This window comes from Pteropus alecto, unplaced genomic scaffold (assembly GCF_000325575.1).
Source record: "Pteropus alecto unplaced genomic scaffold, ASM32557v1 scaffold155, whole genome shotgun sequence".
NCBI classification, from domain to species: Eukaryota; Metazoa; Chordata; class Mammalia; order Chiroptera; family Pteropodidae; genus Pteropus; species Pteropus alecto.
In genome coordinates, this window is record NW_006438113.1 from 12,175,046 (window position 1) to 12,192,439 (window position 17,394).

General features: G+C 50.3%; 1 protein-coding gene and 1 long non-coding RNA gene across 6 annotated transcripts in view; one reads left to right on the forward strand and one right to left on the reverse strand.

The window, feature by feature from the left end:
* CHST3 (carbohydrate sulfotransferase 3) overlaps positions 1–17,388 on the reverse strand; it is a 37,143-nt gene extending 19,755 nt beyond the window's left edge. For 2 of the 3 annotated variants that reach the window (XM_015592305.2, XM_006915538.3), the window contains exon 1: positions 17,222–17,388. The gene's annotated coding sequence lies outside the window, so the exon portion shown is untranslated. Of the gene's footprint in view, positions 1–13,283; positions 13,369–17,221 lie in introns of all 3 variants that reach the window. The other variant, XM_015592304.2, reaches the window with a different exon arrangement.
* On the forward strand, positions 5,816–13,028 carry LOC107195908. 3 transcript variants are annotated; one of them, XR_003047390.1, is made up of 4 exons: positions 5,816–6,715; positions 7,512–8,222; positions 9,875–9,970; positions 10,516–13,028. It is a non-coding gene; the product is annotated as an uncharacterized LOC107195908 (long non-coding RNA). The 3 variants fall into 3 exon arrangements; XR_003047389.1 differs by having other exon boundaries at positions 7,512–9,970; XR_001517222.2 differs by lacking the exon at positions 7,512–8,222.
* Positions 17,389–17,394: the final 6 nt, after the last annotated feature.

The following is a 17,394-nucleotide window of genomic DNA, read 5'->3' on the forward strand; positions in this document are numbered from 1 at the left end:
TGTGTGTCTCCTTTACTTTTTCACAGAACACTACTTCTGGTCACCAAGTAATGGGGCTTTTCCCCAACAACAAGCAAGTCTCCGACAAATTGTAGGAGTCCCATAAAACTGCCCTTCCCGCACTGAAGGGGTCAGTCACAAACTCAAGTTAGCAGCTGTGCTTCTGACAAACTGGCCATTAGATTCCATGGATTGGAGAGGTTCCAACGACCTTCTCCTCAGGTTTGATTAATTTGCTATAGTATTCACAACTCAGGGAAACAATTACTTATGCTTACCAGTTTATTAAAGGATATGATGAACAGCCAGATGAAAAGATACATAGGGTGAGGTTTGGGAGGGTCCTGAGCACAGAAGCTTCTGTCCCTTGCAGTTGGGGTGCACCACTCTCCCAATGTGGATGTGTTCATCCACCTGGAAGCTCTCTGAATTCCATACTATTGGGATTTTATGGAGGCTTCCTCGCGTAGGCATGATCAATTATTAAGTCCATTTCCAGCCCCTTTCCCTCTCTGGAGAAGACAAGGGGCACTGAAAATTCCAGGCTTCTAATTATGGCTTGATATTTCTGGTGACTAGTGCACCCCCCAATCCAGGAGCCCACCCAGCGTCCCTTCATTAGAATAAGAGATGCTCCCAGTGCTCTTATCACTTAAGAAATCACAAGAGTTTTAGGAGCTCTGCCAGGAACTGGGATTTCACAACATGGGATACTACCCAGAAGTTAGAAAGGCACGAGTTGTTGATACACACAGCAACTTGGATGAATTTCAGGGATATGAAGTTGAGTGATAAAAAAAAAAGTCTCAAAAGGTTATATACTGCATGATTCCACTTTTATAACATTCTTGAAATGACAAAATTCTGAGAAAAAGATCAGTATCGCGAGAATTAAGGAAAGGGTGAGGCAGGAGGGTAGTGGATATAGCTATAAAATGGCAATATGAGAGATGCTTGTGGTGCTGGAAATGATAATCAGTGTCAATATCAATATCCTGATTGTGATATTGTACTAGAGTTTGTACGATGTTATCACCAGGGAAGCTGAGTAATGAGTTCATGGGATCTCTTTGTATTATTTCTTAAAACTGCATATATATCTATACTAATCTTGAAACAACAAAAAAAGGGTTAATTTGAAAGAAAAAAAAACACTACCTTCCACAACAGTAGGTAGGGTTTAAAGACATCTTTGGAAAATGGAGCTAGAGGTGAGCAAAATGGTCTTCCTGGGGCAGAAGAGTGAACTAGTTGAATAAAAACGGGAACTCTGAGTTTGGTGTTTTGTAGAAGCAATTTGTCGGAGACTTGTTTGTTGTTGGGGAAAAGCCCCATTACTTGGAACATTACTGGGAACTCTGAGTTTGGTGTTTTGTAGAAACATCGAGTGGGGAGGCTGAATGAAGAAGTAGATGAAAAAGCTCCATCCTTACAGTAGGGGAAAGAGAAAGAGGGGACAGGACCCTGGAGGGAATGACATAATATCTGACCCATCAGCTGGAAGACCTGGTGGGACCTCCAGTCAGAGAGGAGCTGGGAGCAGGCATGGAGTCCAAGTGAGGCCAAACAAGATTTGGTGCCCAAGCAGAGCTGCCCAGAAATCCCTGGGAGACCTCAGCAGGTCAGTCAGGCATCGTCTTGGAGTGGAGGCGATCTCGGCAGCTACGCTAACTGCCAACATTGGCATTCATGGGTCGGTGAGACCTGGGGCCATATTTGAACTGCTCATGGACCTACCAGGGGGCAAAGTAAGCTTCAGGGTGCTTGGTAGAAATTCTGCAGCTCCCAGGCAGGAAGGAAAAGGGTTTGAAGCACTTTAGGTGGAACTTTTAAAAAGTGAAAACATTTGAGAAAGTACTTAGTGAATCTCTGGATGATAAAAGCTCACATTCAACAAGCAAGGTTCATTTGCTGAGTCCTTGCTTTACGCCAAGCATGAGAAGAGGCACTGGGAATAGAAGAAGGGAAGGACACAGCCTCTGCCCTAAGGGAACTGAATAATAACAAAAGTTAACACTTATAATGAACCAGGCACTGTTCCAAACACATACATGTTTTCAGTCCTTAGAACAACCCTATGAGGAAGGTACACATAGTAACCGATAATAACCAACACTGCCATTTAAGGCAAGCAGAGGCCAAACAACTCGTCTTCAGTTAAGAGGTAGAATTGGGGTTTGAATATAGGCAGTCTGGCTCCAGAATTCATGAATTCAACCACTATGCTGTATCACTGAGCAAGCAGATTTAGCCGAAAGGTGGGAGCTGTACAGCAGTGGGCAGCTCAGAGTTCTGGCCAAAAACTGGTCTGCAAGGATCTGTCACCAGCTTGCTGTGCAACTTTGGACAACTTGCTAGACCTCTTTGTCTCACACTCTACGAGACACACATGGCCTCAAATATAAGGTTTTTGGAGAGTCTTAAAGAAACATGCTTTGGAGGCACAAGGCCATTGCCCACTGCCTGTCCTAGATAAGAAATAAAAGCCCATTGCCTGTCCCAGATAAGCAGCTGTCACTGGCTGTGGGAGACAATGAGTAGAATGCTGTTCTTGGCCCCAACCCTGCAGTTCTACAGGGCAGCTGGGTTGCTGCAGTAGGCTAGCTTCCAGAGACTGCACAGGCCTGAAAGATAGCACCATGAAACTCAGGGGAGGAGACCAGGCCAGCACCCTGTGGGCTCCATTCCTCCAGAATCAAGTTCAAACTCCTCCAAATGGCATTCCACCTGGGGACAACCCGACCACCCTAGCTTTCCAATTGATCTCCATTCCTCCTACCCTGCAAAGAACAAGAAAGAATGTGACAGGGCTGGGATTTGAACCAATATCTGTCTGGCTGCAAGGCAGGGCAGAGCAGTGAGGTGGAGAGAGCACTGATTAATGGGTCAGACACACCCAAGTTCTTCCCGTTCTAGCTCTACCACTTGCTAGCTGTGTGATCCCAGGTGACTGCCCCACCTCTCTGTGCCTTGTCTGTAAAACAGGATTAGTAGTAGTCGCACATTAGTTTCCTATGGCTGTTGTCACACATTACCATAAACTCCGTGGCTTAAAATAACATTATCTTACAGTTCTGAATGTCAGAAGTCCAAGATCAGTCTCGTTGACCTAAAACCAAGGTGTCAAAAGGCCTGTGCTCCTTCTAAAGGCTCTAGGGGAGAATCTGCTTCCTTGCCTTTTCCAGCTTCTAGAGGCTGCCTGCTTTCCATGGCTCGTGGTCCCTTCCTCCATCTTTGAAGTCAGCAATGACCGATTGAGTCTTTTTCTTGATGTATTATTACTCTGACCTCCTCTTCTGTAGTAAATCTCTCTCTTACAAGGACCCTTATGATTACCTGGGGTCCACTGGATCATCTAGAGTAAACTTCTTATCTCGAAATCCTTAATCACACTGCAAACTCCCTTTTACTGTGTGAGGTAACATATCTGCAGGTACGGGGGGGTTCGTATATGAACATCTTTGGAGGGCCACTGTTCAGCCTCCCACAGGCACCCACCTCATGAAGTGGGATACTACAGGTGAATGCTTAGCGAGGTATCTAACTGAAGAGAGGCCAGTGATGCTTAATTCCAGCTGGGCATGAGAGTCGCTTTGAGAGAGTTTATAAAATATCAGTTCCTGAGGCTCACTCAGGGGGTTGGAAGATTCAGGGGGTTGGGGATGTCTATGCGTTGGAATTTTTATAAGCTCCCTAGTGACTCTGTTGGGCAGCCACAGGTGGGGTTGACTGTAATCGGCACTGAATTCATGTTAGCAGTTATTCTTATTCCCCACAGCTACTTAGCACTGAACCTCAGTGCCCAGGAGCTGCTCAATAGATGTCTGTTGGATTAGACTGAACTGAATCACTCTTGGGGCCCCAAACTGCCCCTGGGGTGGGGTGGGACGGTCCAGAGGGTTTCTCACTGCTGCATCAGGGCCTGAAGAATGAGGTTCTGTGGGCACACAGAGGCTGAGGCCTCCAAATCAACCTCACACCCAGAAATGGCTGCCTGGGGGGCTGGAGTCCTTCCTCCTCCCCAAAGTCCAGTCAAGGGGGCCGACTGGGCAGAATCCAGTCATCAACGGGCCATTGTTAATGGAACAGAGGGGCTCTGTGCCCATTTAACACTTCCCTCCCTCATGAGGCTGCTCCCAGCTGAGGGCTGGCTTCTGGAGCACTGTGAGGCTGGGGAGGGGGCCATGGGGGCCCCCAGGCTATGAAGGGGGAGGATAAGGGGTGGGGGCTGGTCGGAGGCGCAGAGGCAGCTTAGAACATAAGTTAGCAGGCTGGAAAGCTGGGGTGCTGATATGAGCACTCAGCTACAATGCCTGGAAGAAGTTCCAGTTAAAGCTGGGAATCCAGAAACAGCCAATGAAACCCACCGGACCCCAACCAGAGCCAGGCGGACAGCTTTCCCCGTGGGGTGATCACGCTTCATCTACCTTCTTCCCTTTAAAAAACAGAAAGGTGAAATCCATGTGGTAAATGGCACCTTTCATTGCCTATGGAAGAACAGTGTTTTCAAAAGGGCTAGGAGAGTTTTATGTTTTGTGGATTTGGGATTTTAAAGGCAGGTAATTCAACCAGGGCCGGGCATCAGTGTCTCTTTGCTTAGCAGACCTTTTCTACATTAAGCACTTGATATTAATAGCATGAGTTGGATTTCAGGAGGGTTGGGTTTAAGATTCCCAAAACAGTGCCTGACCAGAATCCTCAAAAATGTCAGAAACCCACACTTGGGCTAGCCATCAACAATTCTCATCTGTTGAATAAAGCTATCCTCTGGTAGTCTCTGCCAAAGGAGTAGATTGCCTTTAAAATGTTCTAGGAGGGTGGGATCTCACAGTAGGATCCTGGACCAGCAGCAGCACCTGGGAACTGGAAATGCACACTCTCGGGCCTCTCCCCAGACATCAATAAGTCTCTGGGGGTGGGCACAACAGGCTGTTTCAAAAGCCTTGCAGGTGAGTCTGATACATGCTAAAGTTTGAAAATCACTGTTCTAGAGTGATATTTTTCAAACTTCAGATTGTACAATCAATTTGGTAGGTTGGACAAGCTTCTGTAAAAGAGTAGAACACAACTGTGTAGAACAGAAAATATCAGAGTGCATCATGTGTATTAAAGACACATATGGGTTTCATAAGACTTTTGTTTCACTTATGTGTCTCTGTCTGAGGTTTTGATTAAACAATACAAAAAGATTGAAAGCCACTGTTCTCAAGCTGGAATGTACTAATTTCGACAAGCTCCTCTTTTGTAATGTGTCTGAATCAGGAGCTTTTAAGGGTCATGGTGTGAGAGTTCCCTTGCCCCTGCGATGTACTCATGTAGGCGGCGAACAGAGGAGAGGGTCTACTTTGGGGGCAGACAGCCTCTTTACAATGTTAGCCTAAAGTTAAACTGTGCATTTTCTCTACATTTATAAAACCTTCTGCCCCTCTACTGCTGCCCCCAACTCTATGTATATATACCTAGGGAAGTATGTGGACCAAATGACTAACCGGTTATATCTGAGTGATGGGACAGAAGAGTGTTTTGTTGCTTTCTTCTCTGTATTTGATCATTTCCTTGAATTTTGAAGGAAATCTATTATTATTATAAAAACAATAAAGTCACTACTTAAAAAAATATAAAGCTAAGGGTTCATCTCTTTGTGGAAATACAGAAAAGGGAAGGCATTCTACCTAAGGCTGAGGGCAGATCCCCCATGTCCCCAGAGTCATCCTTGATTAAACATCCACAGACATAATCCCCCAGAGGAACAGCACCACCGCCTCCCACCCCCTGTACCCCCACACACCCGTCACCCATTCCTCCTTAGCCCTTTTGCACCTCCAGGTTCTCATACCAGCCCTGTTTGCAGCCTGGATCCTTACCACTACCCTCTTTGTCATTATACAGACGAGAAATGGAGGTTCCAAGAAGCTAAGCCACCTGCCCAAGGTCACCCAGCTAGAGATGCAAGCTGGGACTTGAAGTGCAGGGTCTGCTGACCTCAAATCTCAAGCACATTGTTCTCCTGGCACTATTTGTTTTTCTACCTTGGGCCATTCTTATCACTTTCCACTTTGTACCAGAGTTAACGTTTGCCGTGTGTACAGCACCAAATTTATAAAGAAAGAAGGAAGGAGGGAAGGATGCAGGAAGGAAGAGAAGCAAGGAGAGGTGGGGAGGGGAGGAAGGGAGGAGGAAGAAAGAGGAGGGGAGCAGAGGAGGCCTCTGGTCACACTCTGGGGTGGGAACGAAGGGCAGACCTCTGCCTGTGTGAGGCCCCCACACTGAGCGGACCCTGAATACGAAGTCTGGCCAAGAGGCAGTATCGTCTGGTCAGATCACCGTGGCCAGGCTGACACCACAGTTCCCAGATGAAGGCACCTGCCCGGCCAGACAAGAGGGGGAAATGAAGGAGCAGTCAGGAGCACAGTTAACCAGGAGCCTGGAGAATGCTACCCATGGTAGCTGAGGAGCCTGCTGGGACTACAGGGCAGGAAGGATGTGGGGGCCCTGGTTGTGTCCTCTTTGTCATGTGGGTGGAGTCAAAGGTGACTGCTGAGGGTGGGGGCTGGGATGAGAGTATCTGGGGAGAGTGACCACTCAGCCATGACCCGGCAGTGGTTACACTAACCGTCCTGGGCAGAGCTAGACGCTGCAGAGAGCCTGTGTCATTTCCTATGTCGCTGTTTTCCAGTTGTGCCTCAGTTTGACGAGTGGTAAAACAGGAAGCTCAGTAAGTATGATTTCAGTTGTTTTAAAACTGGACAATTTAAAAGCAGCTTAAATACAAAAAACTAATAACGCTAGTTGCCTTTGTGGAGAAACCTGGGTGTCTGGGGCAGGTGTGAGAAAGAGATTTTACTATATACCTTTTGTGCCGTTCTAATTTTATACCATGGGTATGCATTACTTATTTTACAAAACTTAATCGAACTAATAAAATAAAAGCAGGTACCAGTTTCCTACCTGTAGAAGTAGAAGCGAAGTTCTTTTGAGGTGAGACTCTCTCATTTTGGACAAGTCATTTTAATAGGCCTCTGAATTTAAGCAGAGGCAAAGCCAGAAAGGAAAATTTAGGGGCAATGAAAAGCAAAAATAACCACACAGCCAAATTTAACTGTCTACTTTCTCTGCGAGAAAAGCAACAACTCTACAGAAATTATTACTGTGGTGACTGGGCCTGAGACTGATGAGGGGGGCAGTAACTGGTTTGGGTCCCCACCCTCCTGTGGAGGGAGAAACGGCGATCCCTGAAGCCCGAGGGGACATGTGGGCTAAGGCGGGCAGTGTCAGGGGGAGCTGCCCTGCAGACCGTGGAATCCTGGGTTATTCCTAGATATTCTGGGGAGGGCAACTGGAATCATGCTAACCACGTGAGCCTGGGCATTAAAGGGTATGAGGGACCCACGAAGGCTGCAGACCCCGCAGACCTCTGGGAGTCTGGCATCTGTCCACTGAGAGCAAGGTGATCGGTCACATGCTGGGTAATCACAGAGGCCAGGCATCTCATGGAGGCCCTTTGTTTCCAGGCCCTTCCAGGACCAGGGTGGCATTGGCACTCAAGCAGGAGGAGGTGGGGTGGAGAAGAAACCTGTCCTCCAACCCCCAACTGAAGCCTGGGTAGGGCCCCTATGGCATCAGAACTGCTCCTCGAAAAATGATGACTCATGGCCCAATGGGAATCAGTTTTTCTCTCACCCCAGAGGGTCACTTGCCATGGAAAACAGGGACCCATGACAGTAGACTGAATCAGAAATGCAAGCCTGAAAACAGAGCCAGCCTGCACTGCTAGAGGTCAGAGGGCAGGCTAACTCCTGTCTCTCTGCAGAAAGACTTGAGTCTCAGTTCCTCCCCTTTCCGGCCCAGGGAGTTCAGGAGAGCCAGAAAACCTAAGTAAGCCTCAGTATCCTCACCTGAAAAATGGGGATAATCATGCCCAGAGACTCAGTGTAGGGCTGGTCACTGGGCCCTTCTCTGGGCTGCTGCAGTAGCTGCGGCAGCCTGGCATCCTGTGCCAACAAACTGGGCTGAGGAAGCTGGCACTCAGCCCCTCGCTTGGCTCACACTCCTTTTTCCAAGTCTGGCCCACCAAAAGCAGGACAGGTACCCCCCCGAGCCTCTGTGTTCCTTCCATAGGGGAGAGTCTCACTCCAAAAGGCCATAAGAGCTGGATTTGCATGGCCAAGGAACTGAGCTCTCTCTGCCACCTCCTAATGGAACCACAATCTCCAAAAGTTCTGGTAAGTGACCCACACTCTAAGATGAAAACTTCCTGGCAGTTCCTGTCTGCAGCACACCATCTGGCAGGCACAGGTTCAGTACACTGCACCTCCTGTAAGTCTCGGGTAGTTTCATTTCAACTGGATGATGGAGTGGTTAAGAGCATAGCTATGTCTGGCGTTGAACAGCCAAGGGTTTGAATTCAAAGGCTGTGTGACCTTGGAAAAGTCACCTAACCTCTCTGGGCCTCAGTGTTGCCATCTGGAAAATGATGGCTACCTCATGCCATCAGATTGATAAATAAATCACTCAGCCTGTGGATGCTTAGTACATAAAGAGCTCTCAGATACTAAACAGTACCTTCCAGAAAGGCAGAGGCCTCTGGGACCTGGCCTAGTGCTGGGTACACAGTCCAAACAGGCTTTCTTTTTTTAAAATGATTCCAAGAGAATAGCAGGCATCATTCTCAAAGCTTGACACAGGCTCTTGAGCTGTCTTCTCCCCATTCAGAATTCCAATCAGAGGCCTGGCATGGAGGCCCTTTTGGAAGATCTCTATGCTCATCACCACTACCAGAAGCTCTTGCCTCAGCAGGGTTTATGTACGGGGGTGGGGTGGGGGGCCCCAGGTTGGGTGGGTAGGGGAGAGGAGGGAAAGTGGGAGACAGCAGTTGGGGAGGAGAACCCAGGACAGGAAGCCGGGGAGCAGATCTGGCCCTGTCACCTGGGGTGTGCCCTTGCAGGACTTTGGGCACCAAGTCATCAACAGAACTACAGAGGGCAGACTGGCAGGTAAGCAGCAGACAGCGAGATTCAGTGATGTCATGTTTTCCCAAAATGACTCAGTGGCTTGCCCCTGGGCTATGAATGGTGAGCTGTGTGCTGTGGCCTCAGAGCCTCCCGTCTCCTTGCCCTCCAGGCTTGCCCAGCACCTCTCCTTCTGTTACCTCCTGCCTCCCTGTCCCAGGGAACCATGGCTACGGCATTCATGCTCTGCTTCTCACTGTGACCCCAGCCCAGGGCACATCCCCATGCTGCTTCTGTCATGTCCAATCTCTACATTGGGGGAAGACCTAAGTTCCAGACAGACCTGGGTTTTATTACTGCCTCTGAGTCCTCTTGGCTGAGTGACCTTAGGTGGGTTGCTCTGCCTCTCTGAGCCTCAGTTTCCTCATCTGTAAAAGAGATGCATTGCTAACAATCTTGCTGGGTTGTGTGGGGCTTAGTGAGAATGTCTGTAAAGTACTTGGCACATAGTAGGTGCTTAGCAAATGGAAAGTACGACATTCAAGGGCCTTTACGATCTGACCTCAATTTACTTACTTACTCTTCTTGATGCTCACTGTGTACAAGGCGCTGCTTTAAACACTTGTATAGAAACACATTTTATTCTATCAACCCCATGTGATGGGTACTATTAGTATCTCCATTTTACAGATAAGAAAAGTGAGGCACAGAGAGGTTAAGCACCTTGGTCACGGTCGCACAGTCAGTAAGTGGGGAGCAGTGTTTCCATGCAGGCAGCCTGATTCTAGAGCCTGCATATGTAACCACAACTCCTTCCTGCCTCATCTTTCTCTCTGTGGATCCTATAAATTACAGTTCTTTCTAATTGGACTCCTCACCATCTCTGCATTTGATCCAAACTTTCCCATCCCCGTGCTTTCGCCTAGGTTCCCTCTTGCACTGGAATATCCACCTGCCCATGAAGCCTTTCCCAAGTCCTTCCTCATGTCCACCTTTGTGGGCTCATCACAGTTGGATCCAAGGTATTTATTTGCGCTGGTCTCCTCTCCTCTTCTAGCCTGGAGGGGCCTTCTGCTACCCCCAGCCCACCCTGCAGTGTCAGGCATGAGCAGGTACACAGTGCCTGGACAGGCGATGCCCTGGCCGGGGCACCCTCATGCGTGAGCCCCAGGTGGTGTGGAGGAGAATGCAGCACTCAGGGCCCTGCTACTTCTGCGAGGACAGCTCAAGGGCTGCCGCTGGAACTGTCCCTGTGGAGGCAGCCTGCCAGGTGGACTTCTTTGTCTGCTCAGGGGAAAGGACTCAGGCACAGGAGGCTTCCATCGCCTGGGGGTCAAGGCCAAACCCTGGAGAGGCTGAACGTTTGTCCATCCACCCAGGCGACAGGACAGAGAAGCACTTGCTGGTGGGGTTGAGTAGTGGGGCCCATGGTGTAACCACCCTCCAGCCCACCTAATTCACAGGGGCCTCTCAGAGGTTTCAGGCCCATCCTCAGGCTTCTAGCCCAGCACCCACAGGGTAATGACTGCGAGAGGCCACTTTCCCATTCCCTCCCTGTCCCATACAGGGCCTCTGGTCCAGGCCAGCTGTCTCCTCCCACTCACCATGACTGCTACAACCTCTGCCCAGGCACAGATCACTCCCAGCAGGCAGCCATAGGGAGGGCCGCTGACCTAGGCTGCCAGAAGGTGACATCCAAGCTGAGGCCTGAGGATGAATGGGAGCCGGACACAAGAAAAGAAGGAAGCAGAGTGTTCTCAGCAGCTGGAAAGGCTACAGAGAGCAGGACATGTGCAGATGGGACATGAGGACGATTTGAAACTTGGAACACCTAGTACAAGGTGAGGGCTGGTGAAAGAAGAGGCTGGGGAATCCAATTCACTGGAAGATCACAGGGCCTGCAGAAGCCATGACACGTCCCTCGAAGAGCTTGATGCTTACGCCAAGAGTGGGGTTTCTGTCTTGCTGGAATGGCCATCGGGGAGATAGAGTCCCCAATCTGCCAGTTCCTTCTTGTTAATTTAAATCCTTTCTGCTGCCATTTACGCCACTTCCCGAGACCGGGTCATTGCCAAGGGGGAGCAGCAATCAGCAGATGGCCTTGCAAAAGAGGCTGCTGCACCATCAGAAACGCCCTGCCCAGGTCAGCCTGGGGAAGGCGAGGCTCTAACGTCCACTCGCAATACCTACAGGGGCTGTGGCTTCGCCTGAAGCTTGCCTCCCCAGAACTTCCTGGCCCGAACTAGTGGTATGCCCTGGCCACAGTTATGCAATAAAAAACAAAAATAAAAAAGTTCTTGTGTCCCATTTGGCATCTTGGGCTGCAGCCACAGCAGGAAAGATACACACACAGGTAGTATCATGGCACGGTTAAGATTACTGACTCTGGAGCGGGGCTGCAGGGCTCAGACTTAGCTTTGCACTTACTAGCTGTGGGAAGCTGGCAACTGTTTTGCCTGTCTGGTTCTGTGTGCCCATCTGTAAAATAGTAATAACAGCAATACCTACCTCAGGAGCTTCCTGTAAGAACTCAATGAGCACAGGCAGGAAAGGTGCTAAGTATGATACTGTGCATGCTGGTTGTAATCACCGTTCTTTCCTGTACCCTACCCCCAGGCACCTGCACCAGATGCAAGAGGATAAGGAAAAGTAAAAGAAAAATAGCATCTTTCAGAATAAAAATAAGACAGCGTGTCTGACCTTTGTGGTCAGGGTGTTTCGGTTCTAGGTTCCCTGCGAGGAGCACTACCCCTTCCTGACTCTGACTCACAGATTCTAGGTTCTAATCTCAGGCCTCTTCAGGCATGTCTATGTTTAACCCTGTAGCAACAGGTCTTCTCCAGAGAAGGGCCATGGGCCACCCCGAAGCCCCGCCTGCATGGTCAGAGTTGTGAAATTCTTTGCTGAAAATCAGTGCTGTCTCAGCCAATGGGTGGCCCAGTTTGTTTTCAAAATATTTCCTCAGATAGCATTGCTTTGGCTCAGACACTTTAGCACTTTCCAGAATCCTGCAGATGGTAAGGCAGCTGGAGAAGAAGAGAGAAGAGGGAAGGAAGAGAGTAAGAGAGGCCCAGGGCTAAATCTCAGGTAGCTGAGTGGACTTGCAGGCACAGGCACGAGCACTGCATGTGTGAACAGACATGCACGCACAGGGCGAATGGAAAGCAGATCAACCTGTAGAAGGGGCTTTAAACCATCTAAGCTATGGAGGCTTCTTGTGAAACAGAGCTTTTGTCTGAAGGTTAGCTCTCACTAGGTACAGATGCATTATCTAAAGTCACAGATATTAATTCATTTACAGCCCTATTATGTATGACCTATTACCACCCCCCTCTTATCGATTAGGAAACTAAAGCTCAGAAAGGTTAAGTAACTTACCCAAGGTCACATCGCTACTAAGCAGTACTGTGGGCATTCTGTGTTCTTAATCATTACATAATTTGCCTTTCAGAATAAGTGTGTCCCCATGTTTGTATATCCGTGTGTGCGCAAGAATGTGTGCCTACAAATGTTTCTGTGTAATGTGGCTGTGGGGTATATTTGAGTGTGTGTATATTTCAGCCCATGCAATGTATATGATGACCTGTGAGTATGTGGGTGGCTGCCTCTCTCCCAAGCTATGGGGTTCACCCACCAAGTTCCCTCTAAGCAGCCTGACAGCAGCAAGCCAAAGGGGCTCCCCACCAGGAGGCAGCACCCAGAGCATTCTGGCAGTGCCCGCTCCCCAGATCTGAGAAGTTTCAGTTTGCTGACCCAGCTTGGCACAGCCACATACAATGAGAAGGCCTCTCAGCCACTCCCTGGGTCAGGGAGGGAGACCCTCAGCTGCCAACCCTGCCGGGGGACTGCCCCCACCCCAGAGCCCTTGTTCTTCCCTTCTCACAGGGTGCTGGGTTTTAGAGTGGGCCAACTGAATTAACTGAAGTTATTAAGTTATCATGAATTTGCTTCTAACCCAATAGACATAGTGTTCAAGCTTCTTGAAACCACTGATGTGAACTCACACCACCAGTGCCCTAAGCTGATGAGGCCTAAGCCGATATGACTCTGGTCAAAAGCAAAGAACCTTGACATTCTAGTTAGTCCAGGAAGCCCTACAATGTAAATGTATGGTTTTTGTGCGTTTCTTCCCATGTGAGCGCCACCTTGGAGGGACACGACAGGAAAAAAATTAGCTTTGGTTCATCCACTCTACACCAATATTTAAGATGCAAAGCTTCATCAGATGCCACAAAACCGGGAAAAGCCTCCACCATTCTCCATCATTAAAGTCAAACTCACCAACCTAGAGACTACCCTCTGCCTTGCTGAGCAGGGCAGGGCTAGGAGACTTACTCAGATGGAACGGAGCTGAGCTGCAACCCCCGGAGGTCTTTTCTCCCACATGCTCCTCTGCCCCAGCCGTTAGCGTGCCAGTGTCCTGCAGCACAAGGACAGACCAATGGTGGGTGTGTTTCCTGCCTTTTGAAGCTCCCAAAGTCAAGGAGAAGGGGCTGGACTAGGAGGGGGCAGGAAGGAGGGAGCTAGCGAAGGCAGCCAGTGAGCCAGGTGTAGCCATGGGAGGGGTGGCCAAAACTTCTCCTCCCAGAGCTTCCAGGCTGGCCTCTGAGATGGTTGTTTACTTGCGGCACTCAGGAGAGGCTGAGCTGGGAACTGGCTTATTTATTTTCCATACTTTTCCTCCAAATCCTTTTCAGAGAGTTCTCAGAACCCCAGAGATAAATTTCCCAGGGCCCCCAAAAACCCACAGTCCCTCAGCACACAGCCATCTTTGTGGGAGGGAAGCAGGGTGGGGTGGCATGAAGGGAGAGGAGAGGCGTAGAGAGGGAGGGATAGGGAGGATGGACACATGAAGTTACTGGTGGTCAGGGCTCCCACGGTCTGCCTGCCCGCTACTCCATGCTAGGAGGAGGGGTTGCAGGAGCAACCAGCCAGATTCGAGGCAGTGGAGACGAAGCCTGAGTGTGTTCACCTTCAAGCACAGAACAAACTGTCCAGTCAGGCAGGGACCACGCCACATTCAGCTGTGAAATCCACATGCTCAGGGCAAGACAAGCAGCATTTTATCATTTGTGTAGGCATCAGAGAAGGAAAAAAGACACGTATTTCTGTTGAAGGAATGAAAAGGAGAACTGTTTTCCTTTCCTCCTGTGTGACTTCATGAAGGGCAGAGACCTCTCTGAATGTTTCCTCATGGCTAATGTTCCCTGCTTTGTGACTTCCCAGCAGAGGGACTCATAGCCTGTCCCTGGCCTTCACCTACTATCTGCCAACATTCTCAAGTACTCCCGTATCAGATATCAGGATGGAGCCAGATATAGATATATAGATACACACACACACACACACACACACACACACACAAAGGTGAATAGCCATTGTCCCTTGGGTAGGGGCAGCTTCTCTCCATACCCAGTCTCCCAACTTCCATCCTGGACAGCATGTCCACTCTGCAGTGGAGTGGGGAGAGGAACTTAGGCACTGTGAACACACCCAGATGGGCTTCCTGTGGAAGGTAGGCTGGGCCCTCTGGGTACTGTTCTTCGTTCCAGGTTGCCAGCTCTTCCCGTACTATGGACACCTATATCGGAGGTTCTTGGGGCAGAGGTGGGGGTGGGCAGAGTAGTGAGGACCCTGCCTCAACAGGGGTAATCTGTCTCAGCCCTTCAGGGGTATAGAGTACCAACTAGACTGAAAACACAGCTGGCTGCCCCTAAGTGCCTGCAGGAGTGTCCTTGCAATTCCTTAGCTTCAGGACCTTGGGCATCCACTGCACCTCTCTGGGCCTCTTTCCTCATTTGTAGAGATGATAACCACTGTCCCTCTGTGAGGCATGTGTGGAAAAGCATAAGCTGGGGACCAGGTGAGCCATGTGGTTATCATCCTTCCCACCCTTCTGCCCCAGCTCTCCTGAGGATCAGACGCCGAAGAGGAGTCCAGCTTTCCAGGGCTCGTGGAGCAGGAGTGGGAAGGACAGCCATTACATGTCCCTTTAATTTCACCAGGTAAGTGATGACAGGAGGTGGCAGGTAAGGATTGATTTCCCTATGTAATAGATTTCTATCCTGGAGAGGGCCGAAAAGGGAAAGGGTTATGGTCACCCATTTGAGGATGTTTACCTGGCAATTTCTCCCAAAGCCAAACTTGTGACTTATAGGGTCACAAGTGGCAGCTTTGTCCCCACTTCTCAGATAAGCAGCAAATCATCTCTCACTGGAATTACTGCAACATCCCTCTGTAACCATTCTCAAACTCCCCGCTTCCTGACTTCAGATCCACATGGAAGACTCCAGCAGTCTGGTGCCGCCTAGCCTTTGATTCCCACGGCCCATGGTAACTCAGGCTGGGCACAATGTGTGGAAAAAGAGGACTGTAGTCAGAGGCCCCAGGACCACGTTAGTAGTGCATCAGGGTTGCTTCCTCATTGCCATGGAGAACCAGTAGGGACCTTAGAGACAGCCTGACACGGTGGAGACAGCATGGGTCCAGAGTCAGACATCCAGGTTCAGATCTTAGCTTTGTCCCTCACCAGGCATGTGACCTTGAAAAAGTTATAGTATTTAACTTTCCTGAGTCTCAGCTTCCTAATTTCTAAAATGGTAACCTCATAGGTATGTAAGGTCTTAATGAGAAAATGTATGTGGAGCTCTCAAGTCACAGAAGGCATAATTAAAGTGAAAGGTGATATTGAGAAAGGACTGGCTGCAGCATTCCACCTGAACTTGGGGGTGGCTAAGCTCAGATCATTCCCTCTCTCATTTGGGACCACAGGCGTGGGTGCTGGCCACATGCTTTGCTAATTTCAGCATTAAGATAATTTAGAAGTTTGAATTGCACACTAAACCTAGTCACAAAGGGACAGGGTGGGAAATGACCCACTTCTTTGCAATTATACGGCCCCCACATCTTGCATGCTCTCAATCTCATGCCGGTAGGGAATCATTCCCAAGTCTGCTTGCAATCCCAGCTCCAAGAACATGAGATGGTGCTGCTCTTCTGGGAAACTCATGCCAAGTGGCACAGAGGCCCCCGCCCCACACACACACTCTATGTTCAGTGAAGGGGATGTGACCGCCCCTTCACCTGCTGCCGTCACGGTGCCAAGCCCCTGCTGGAGAACACAGCTTCTAGACTCTTCACAAGACCCATCTCCAGCCAGGCCAGCAGAAGCCAGGAAAAAACACCCCACACCACCCCTAGTTGAGCAAGCTGCAGAAATGGAGACTTTTCTACTTTTCTGCCGCTTTTCTTAGGGGAGCAGAGGCCAATGATGAAACTCAAGTCCCGGATGCCAACCCACAGGGCACATTGGAGCAAGCTGCATGGGCCACTTCCCCAAACACAACTTCAGATGCAATGAAAGTAAGGCTAAGGCTTCAAAATCACCCTGGTTTCTCTGCGACCTTGGAATCTTAAACCTCCCCCACCCCGTTTTACACTTCCACACCCAGGCCCGGAATCTCCTCGGCAAGTCCCCCTGGAAGTCGCTCTGAGGAAGCACATCCGCTGGGGGAAGGGTCTGTGCTTCCCTCACAGGCCCTGTCACTGCCACCTCCCAGCTGTCCAGCTCAGCACCGGCCTGCCAGCCTTTTCCACTCTGCTCATAGACCCCAGCATGCCAGGTCTGAGTTTATGAATCACTCCCTCCTCATTCCCGGCCTCGCCTCCGGAAGGGCTGCGAACACCCAGACACATCACCCAGACACCGATTTTCCACACCAGACTTGCTCCTGATGAACCCCGAGAACCGACTGCAATGTCTACATTCCCCTCCCCACTTTTCGGCCTCGGGGTCTTGGCCACGATTTTCCAAAGACAAGGCAGCCAGCCCCCTCACCTGCCCGTCGCTCTTTGGGGGCTCCTCACTGGAGGTCTGCAGAGGCAGCAGACAAAGACCTGGATTTATTTAAGGGCAGGAGGACACGCCTGGCGTAAAGATCCTTGTCCCCGCGCTTGGGATTGTAAATTTCGGTCTTCGGCGTGTGCCTGGTCTGTGTGGCGCGTGCTCAGGGAGTGTGCGCTGTGTCTGGGGCTTGAGTGATGATGAGCTGCGTGTACCTGGCAGTTGTGACTCTGGGTGCAGTGGGTCTGGGGGTTGTGGGTGCCTGCGTGGAGTTTTCCCCGAGCCAAGAACTCTCCCTCCCTCCCTGCGTTTCGCCCCCTCTTCCTCCAAAGTTTGGTGCGTGCGCCGGGACAGGGAAGGTGGAGACGCACAGCTGGGCGGCCTCCTCCGGGTCCCGGAGGCGATTCCAGGACGACTGCGCCCAACTTACCCCAGGCGCCGAGCCTCCTCCGGCGGGGGCGGATCCGACTCTCCGCTGCTCGGGTCTCGCGCCGGCAGCATCCGCTCACAACTTTGCCTTCCTCTCGGCGGCACCAGCTCCCTCCCGGCCGGGCTCTGCGCCCTCCCTGGGGGCGGCGGCGGGGAGAGTAGAGGGAGGGAGGC